We start from the raw sequence: 8,349 nt of genomic DNA on the forward strand, positions 1-8,349 counted from the left end.
TTGCTTAAGGTGCTGCTTGCCAGCTGTGGTCACTATAGGGTCGCTCATTCCCCATGTATTTATTAGTTTATACTATATAACGAGTATGGAATCATTTCTGTATCCAGTGAGTTATAATTGATTATCACGGTTATTCCTTTAGATGCTTAAGCATCTCAGGTGTGGCCATCAGGATCCCCTTCAAGCTGACTCCTGTCTTCTCAACATGTCTCCCCTATACGTGGCCTTTCTCTTTATCTTCTGACACTGCAGGCCAGTGCAGTTTTGTCTCATACTTGTCATTACTCTGGCCCTACTTCCCTTGAAGTAAAGTCGCTCAGTCATATCCGACTCTTTGCGACCCCATGGACTGCTCCGTCCATGGGATTTTCCAGGCATGAGTACTGGAGTGGGTTGCCATTTCCTTCTCCAGAGGATCTTCCCCACCCAGGGATCAAACCCGGGTCTCCCCATTGTAGGCAGATCCTTTACCGCTACTTTCCTTAGTGGAACACTGTTTTAAAACTAAGATTTGAGGGCTGTGTGCTCAATACTATTGTGGAGCCACTGGTCCCAGGTCATCTCAGCGGTCAGAGTTTGGGAATATTTGCGTGTGAGTACATGTATGCACATACCTGTGTGCCCATGACATCTAAATGTATTTCTGTATCCATATTGAAAACCACGAATTTATCCCGAACCTCCATTTCAGACTGACAGCACAGGGTGCCTTTTGTTTTCTCCCTTCCCACGTTTGTAATTTTCTTCTCAGACAGTGAGACTTGTGGCTCCATTATCCTCAGTGGAACAGTCCACAATTGGAACAGTTTGTTCCTCTTGGACCTGCTTGAAATTTCTTAGTAAAAAAAAAAAAAAAGTAAAATTAGTAAGAGTAAGGGGTACTCTTACTGCTAAATATTTATATAGGCATTTTTATGTCTCTCTTTCCCCAATATGGAGAGTACAACTATTCATTCCATATATAGATGGGCTCCTAAAGTTTTGCAAATTTATAGTCCTAAGCCAGCCAAACTCATACTACAGAGAACTTTTTTTTTAAAGACATATATTTTAAATTTTTATTGGTGTATAGTTGATTTAAAAGTGAAAGTGAGAGTCACTCCATTGTGTCCGACTTCTTGCAACCCCCATGGACTATACAGTCCATAGCATTCTCCAGGCCAGAATACTGGAGTGAGTAGCCTTTCCCTTCTCCAGGAGATCTTCCCAAACCAGGGATCAAACCCAGGTCTTCTGCATTGCAGGCGGATTCTCTACCAGCTGAGCCACAAGACTGATTTACAGTGTTTTGTTAGTTTCAGGTGTATAGCAGAGAGACTCAGTTACACATGCACGTTTATCTACAAAGAGCTGTTTTATCCATAGAGTGCCCTGTGGTCACTGGCATATTTGTGCCACTGTTTACCGGACAGCCTGTGTATTATGAGAAAAGAATTATTTGCCTGGTTCAGAGAAATGAGGGAGAAGAGACTCTGATTACCCTCATCTTCTATTTCCACATTCTTTTCCCTGTGAATTGTAGCCGATCCGTGGCTTTCGTTATCACTAGTCACAAGACTCCCAAATCTCCGTCTTCTCTGGATCTCCACTCACACGTGAGCCTGGATTTCGAGTCTGTGATGTAGCCCCTGGAATACACATTTTATTAAGCTTTCCTGCTGACTTTAATGCTGGCTTATAGCCAGCTAACTGCTTCTTACCCACAGAGAACACCGAGAGTATCAAGTGTGCACAAAGCCGTATTGCTTCTGTTCTTGGCTCAGCACCTGCGAAAGAAGGTAAGTAAGCCTGTGCAGTGGCCCTGGCTCCTCAGTTGATTGCAGAGGGCGGAATCTGGAGTGGTTTCATTACAAGGATACCTTCACATCAGGTCTCCCATAAAAAATAAGGGAGAGGAGAGAGTCTACTGAACTGTGGATAAAAACGCCTAAGCTGGAATTATACACGATCTTGATATTTCCTCACAAGGCTCACCTTGAGCAAACAAGCACCTGTATCGTGCTGGTAGAACATGGAATGGTCCCAATCCTGGGGAGAGGTAGAATTTTAAGGAAGGAAGAGGATCTTAACCCGAAAGTAAGAGTTCTAAACTTTTTTTCTCTTCCCGTGGTAATAAAACTAGCTTAGCACTTTTCTTTTTGAGGGGAAAAGAGCTTTGAATCATGAATGCCCTCTACAGCTGGCTGCACCATATGCAGTATTCAAAAGACAAGAACTAGCTAATCATAGAGAACCAGCGGCAGCTAAACAGCCCTCTGCCGGCTTCCAAAGGGCTTGTAATTGAGTGCAGATGGCCCCGGCAGGGTGGGTACGCATCCCTGCTGACTCCTCTCACCCCAGAGGGCCAAGGCGGGCTCGTGGAGCCTCCGCCCTGATGGTGCCCTCGTCGGGGCTGCTGAGGACAGAGGGGGAGGCGGGCGGGGTGGGAGCCCGATTGGCCGCCTGCTGCCCAGCCTGCCCTCAGCCACACGAGCAGACCTTCAGGCCGCAGGGCGTAACTTTGATGAGTCCAGAATCTCGAGATGACAGAAGGCCAGGGGTAAGGGAACAGGGTTGGGAGTTCTTTATAACCATCCAAAGAGCCTCACTGTGTAGTCTGCAGGTGGCTGCGGGGTGCCCAACCTCCCGGAGGAAGAGTGTGATGGAAATGCACAGCCTGCTTCTTGCAGGGAGCCGCCTCTTGGGTGGGGCCCGCCGCTGGCCCCCCCTCTCCTTCCCATCTCTTCCCCAGCTGCTCTCTTCAAAGGCATTCTGGTCGTCATCTTCATACCATTCAAAAAAGCCTTTCTGACTTTTCTGGCTAAATAGAAATCTAAACAAACTTCAGTCTCATGCAAAAAAGCTTTTCCAGCTAAACAGAATTCTGAACAAGTTTCAGTCCGCTTTTAGTGTCAGAGCCGGTGAACTGGGAGTAGGTAACACAGATAATCCCACATTGATGTCGTCTGTGGAATGTGAAAGAACCCCCCCACACACACACCTCTTTTCGTCCCTAGTCGTTCCTTCCACATGCATCCACCATGTCCAGCTGACAGCAGGAAGTTCATGTCTTTCTAAAGACTTGTGTCTCTTCCTCTTACACGATACGCTCCAGCCAGAGCTGCAATAAAATTCTATGCGGTGCGTTTTCTGTCTTTTTCTTCCCTGAAGCTGGACATGTGTTCCTATCCCCTCATGGTGTTCCTTGTTTCTGTGAGGACCCGCCTTTCTTCAGATGCGCACTGCTGACTTTTCAGACTGATTCCTGGATTCCCCTTTACACCTCTGGCCCCATGGCCGTCTTTCCTGTGGGACACCAGAACACGTGGAAGAATAGCTCCAGGCCTCCGCCACACGGATGGGCTGCCATCTCCATGGTTGGAGTCCCGGGCCCCAAAGGAGTTCGGGCTGAGATTGGATCGCTGCAGGCTTGCTCACCCTGCACAGGGAAATGTGAATCTGGTGAGCCTCTCCGCCCAGGTGCGTCCCCCTTGCTGCCGGAGGAGCCCCTGCACTCGCTGGCCCTCGTCCTGGCCTCCACGGTGGGCGGGGAATGGCACGGTCCTGGCCCAGCTGTCAGGGTCTTCAGGCTTGAGCCTCTGCCACTGGCTGGGACCCAGTGGGAACCGTAACCTCGGCTGACACAGGGAGGGAAGGCAGGTTTGCCGCTTGGCTGCTCTGGAAGCTGTGCTGAATCCCTGCCCATCTGTTCTCCCAGCTGAGCCAAGGCCAGAGCTGTCTAGCTCTTGCCAACCAGGGGATGACACGGAGCGTGGAGTCCTGCAGCCCCTGTCCTCGCTGCCCTCTGCAGCCCCTCTCGTCTGCCAGTTGGACTCCCCGCAGGGAGATGGCCCTGGGCTCACACCTGCTGTTGGTCCACAGATGTTCGTGAGTCTCTGCCTTCTGTGTTCGTCTTTTTCCAAAAGCGGCCCTGAGCTGGGTGCCAGCACCGTCACCACCACCGCCCCGCTGTAGCTCTGCACAGGTCCTCCTGGCTGCCTCTCAGCTGTCTCGTCTTTGTAAAGTGGGGGACAAGCCCTGCCATCCTGACAGGGATGCGAGAGACGGTGGCAGACACTGCTTCTATTTGGCCTGTGCTTGCCTCCTACTTCCCTAGTAATGGGACCCTGGGTTTTACTGGGTGACCAGAGTGCCCGATCCCCGTGGTGGTATGGTGTGGCCAGAGAAGCAAGCATTCAACTTTGGAGCAGATTCTTAGGAGAGCACTTTGAGAAGAACACCTCTTTTGCCTCTTGTGCTTCCTGTTTCCTGCCTGGAACACAGAAGTGACGGTCGAAGCTCCCCAGGAAGATATCCTGTGCCCATCTTCTGTGCCCAACAGATGGTGGCGCCGAAAGGCAGCAGGAGCCTGGCTCCCCAGCCGCATCCCAAAGCTGCCATCACAGCTCTGCGTGTCCTCCTCCCTGCAGCCTCTGCTGTGAAAACCTGAACCCTCTTTTGTTCCAGCCGCCGAGGCCAGGCTCTATCGTCCACAACTCCTAACTGCTGCAGAGGACAGAAATGGGATCATGAGTCCCGGGGGCCAAAGGCCTGCCTGTTCTTTCCTTGATCTCGTCTCTGCAGTAACCAGCATAGGGACTGTGCTTCAGGGCTGGTGTCCGGCACTTGGTGGGATATGGGCGCTAAGGTGTCGCTGGTTTGGGGCCATCGCTTTCATCTTCTCCAATCCAACTGGGTCCTTAAGAAAGAGGGAAGACACGTGTCTTCTCACAGGGCTTATGGAGACATGGTAGGACACAAATACCTGGCAAGAACGCAGACTTCAGCTCTCTGCGAGCTGGTGATCGCCTGTGTTTCGTTTCTTCAGGTGTGTTTCAGAGCAACATTAGGAAATGAAAGGTTAGGACTAGAGAGGTCTCATGACCCAGTCTGCCACTTGACCGTGAGTTGCCTGCCTGTTCCTTGTCTCTTAGAGGCGTTCTCAGCCTCGGGTGAATGTTTCAAGGATGAGCTACTCCCTGTGGCTTTTCAGTCCCCTTTGCTCACTAGGGACTGAAACTTCCACCCATCGGTCCTCGCTCTGAAGTGCAGGTCTTTCTCTTCCACTTGTTACCTCTCAGCAATTTGAAGACGTTTCAGTTTGAAGTGAAATGACAATTTGAAGACATACACTGTGTCCTCCATGAGACTTCTTTTACCCAGTCAATTATCCTAAGTTCCTTCAATGAATTTTTTTTTTTCTTTCGTTAATCTTTAGTTTTGGTCTTCTTTTTAGAAAACAACCCATGCTTATTCGGCAGACAAGTCAAACAGTGAAAAACAATGAAAGTACACCCACTTGGTGGCAGCGATTACCATCTTGGTATGTTTCCTCTCAGTTTCCTTTCTGCATTAATAATTTTAACAGCCAACAGTTTATACAGAGAGACCCTTGCATTAAAAGGTGGTCTTGTCACCCGTCTGTTTAGCATGGCGCCTGGCACATTACGTGCTGGAAACTCTTCTGAACTCTTTACATGAATTAAATCAGTTCATCCTCACACACTCTTCTGAAGCAGGCACGATCATTTTCCCTATTCTGTAGGGGAAATTAAGGCCTAGCTATGTGAAGGAACTTGTGCAGTCAATAACAGCTAAGATTTGAGCCCAGATAGTATGATTCCTTCAAATCCACATTATTTTTCACTAGATCATTGCTTCTCTAAAGCAAAAACCAAGAAAAAGCACTCAATACACTATCTATTGTTATTGTTATTATTACCCTTTTAAAGGAGAGATTTGAAATTGTTGAACTCTTAAAAAGACTGAGGAGAATATAATACTTTCCTGACTGGGGTGCGGGGAGGTGTTATGAACAAACACTAATGAACTTGTTCTGTATACCATCCTTCTGGATTGCATGACATTCTAAAGGGCAATCTATGCTTCTGAGAAGCTTAATATCTCATATAGCAGAGGATTATTGAAGGCATTATTTTTTACCTTGTTTGTTTCTCTGTTTATCCTTGGTCCCTCAAACTTTACCCAGAGAAATTAAATTTTTAATATCAGGCCAAATAAAAATTAAGAAGATACCTTTTCTTGAAACATGCACTTGCATGGAAAAGTAGTTAAAATCATGAGCAGTGGAATAAGGCTGCCTGACCTGAAATCTTTGCTGATTTCTAGTTGTGTGATTTTGGGCAAATTTCTTAAATGCTCTATGTCTCAGTTGCGGCATCTGTAAAATAGGCATGTTAATAATAATACCTGTCTCTAGAATTGTTATAATAGTGAAGTTACTTAATCCATGCAGCACACTTAGAACACTCCCTGGCACATAGTCACTGCTCAGTCAGTCTTAACTTGTAGTACAAACAGACCTTCCCTCCCACTTTTATACGAAGCTGCTGCGGCTGCTAAGTCGCTTCAGTCGTGTCTGACTCTGTGCAACCCCATAGACAGCAGCCCACCAGGCTCCCCTGTCCCTGGGATTCTCCAGGCAAGAACACTGGAGTGGCTTGCCATTTCCTTCTCCAATGCATGAAAGTGAAAAGTGAAAGTGAAGTCTCTCAGTCGTGTCCAACTGAGCGACCTCATGGACTGCAGCCCACCAGGCTCCTCCGTCCATGGGATTTTCCAGGCGAGAGTACTGGAGTGGGGTGCCAGCTAGAAGGAAACAAAAGTCGTCGTGCATCAGCTGTCATTTTGGTTTACAACCCTTACTCTTTTTAAGTAAATTAAAAATTTTGAGAGAGGGAGTGCTTCAAAAAGTCGTTGTGGAGATTTTACTCAGCAAATTTCAGGGCTTAAGGACAAGGAGGCGTTAGAGCTTAATGAGTTACAAACACCAGGTGGCGCTGTAAACAAGCCCAGTAAGAGGCTCTTGGCCTCCCCTCTCGGCCTCTGAGAGGCTGCTGTCCTGTGAGACGAAAAACCCAGCCTCTTTTTTTTTTTTAAAAAAAAAAACAAAAACATTTCCAACACAGAGGAAATATGGAAATTCAAAAACAATTTTACAAAATCTTGTGCTATAATTTAATTGTTTATGAGTTAACACCTTTTAAAAACGATCCCACAAATAGTATATTTATGTCAGGAACTAGGTTTTATAGAGCAGTGCACATTATGTTTTAAGAAATGGAAAATCACTGCCAGGTGCAATCCATAATTAAACTCACAAATAACTGTTAAAAATTAACATTTTAAACACAAACCCCAAATTATAATAACTCGGCGAATAACTTTCTTTGGAAATACAACCAAATCTGTATATATGAGGCCCAAGTCACATGGTCCCCGGCTTCTCCTGCAGCAGGCTCTGGAGGATTGCGCACAAAATTTAGGATTCTGGTGGCTTGTTGGAGTCTTCCTTCTAGAGGGTCAGAGTTTTCCTTGGAGAGAAAACCGCGGGGTATTTTCCTGGTCTCTTATCCACCTACTTCTTCTGGGCCTGGCTTGTCCCTGCCTTCCTTCTTGAGACTGCCCGCTTCCCCACCCACCCCAGAGCAGATGTGCTCTTTACGCATCCTCCCTCTTTGGTCCTCCTCTCAGGAGATAAAAAGACGGCAGGAGGCCATGGGGAAAAGAGAAGGGAATTAATGTTTATTGAACACCTCCTGTGGGCCAGGAACTGGCCTGGGTGCTTTACCCGCATCATCTCAAAACAACTGTAAAGCTGGTGTCTGTCCCCATGTTGTGGGGGAACATTCATTGAGAAGGTAGATATCTAAGTCTTCCGAAGTGAACCAGCTTAATGGCCAATGCCACGGGTTTTCCCTGTCATCCCCATGCGATTGAGAAGGCCAGGGCCAGCGGCTCAGATGGAGGTGAAACTGCAGAGGGTTCTCTCTTCCAGCCAGTGGCCATGTCTGGTCCACTCTGTCAGCCAACACCTCTTAGGTGTGAACGCAACTCCCTTCCCACAGTTTTACTTAGTTCAGGCCTCTGTTAGCCTCTTCCTGGTATAGCCCAGACTTTGGAACCTGCTAGTTTAGGCTTCAGTCCCAGATTTACCTTTTACTGGGTGTGTGACCTTTGGCAAGTTGCTTGCCATTGTCTCACCTCCGTTTCCTTATTTGTAATATGGAGATAATGCCGTCTTTCTTCGGGAGTGGAATTATGCAGATGAAATGAAATGACATAAGTACTTGTAGATCTCATCAAAGTCCTCTTCCCTCCCTTTTGCTTGGACTGCCTGTTGATTCATCCATGCTGCACATAGGCACCGTGCACCCACCATGTGCCCGAAATTCTTTGGGGCGCGTAGGACAGACCTGCTTCCTGCATTCAGGGAATTAGAGTGCATGCGGGAGACAGAAAAGAAACAACTAGAAGCTAGATTAAAATACAATTTCAGGTGGTGGCTGGAAGAAAATGGAGCAAGGTCAAAGCGCTGAGATCTTTGGCCATCCTGTTTCCTTTGCACAG

This window comes from Bos mutus, chromosome 16, assembly GCF_027580195.1.
Source record: "Bos mutus isolate GX-2022 chromosome 16, NWIPB_WYAK_1.1, whole genome shotgun sequence".
NCBI classification, from domain to species: Eukaryota; Metazoa; Chordata; class Mammalia; order Artiodactyla; family Bovidae; genus Bos; species Bos mutus.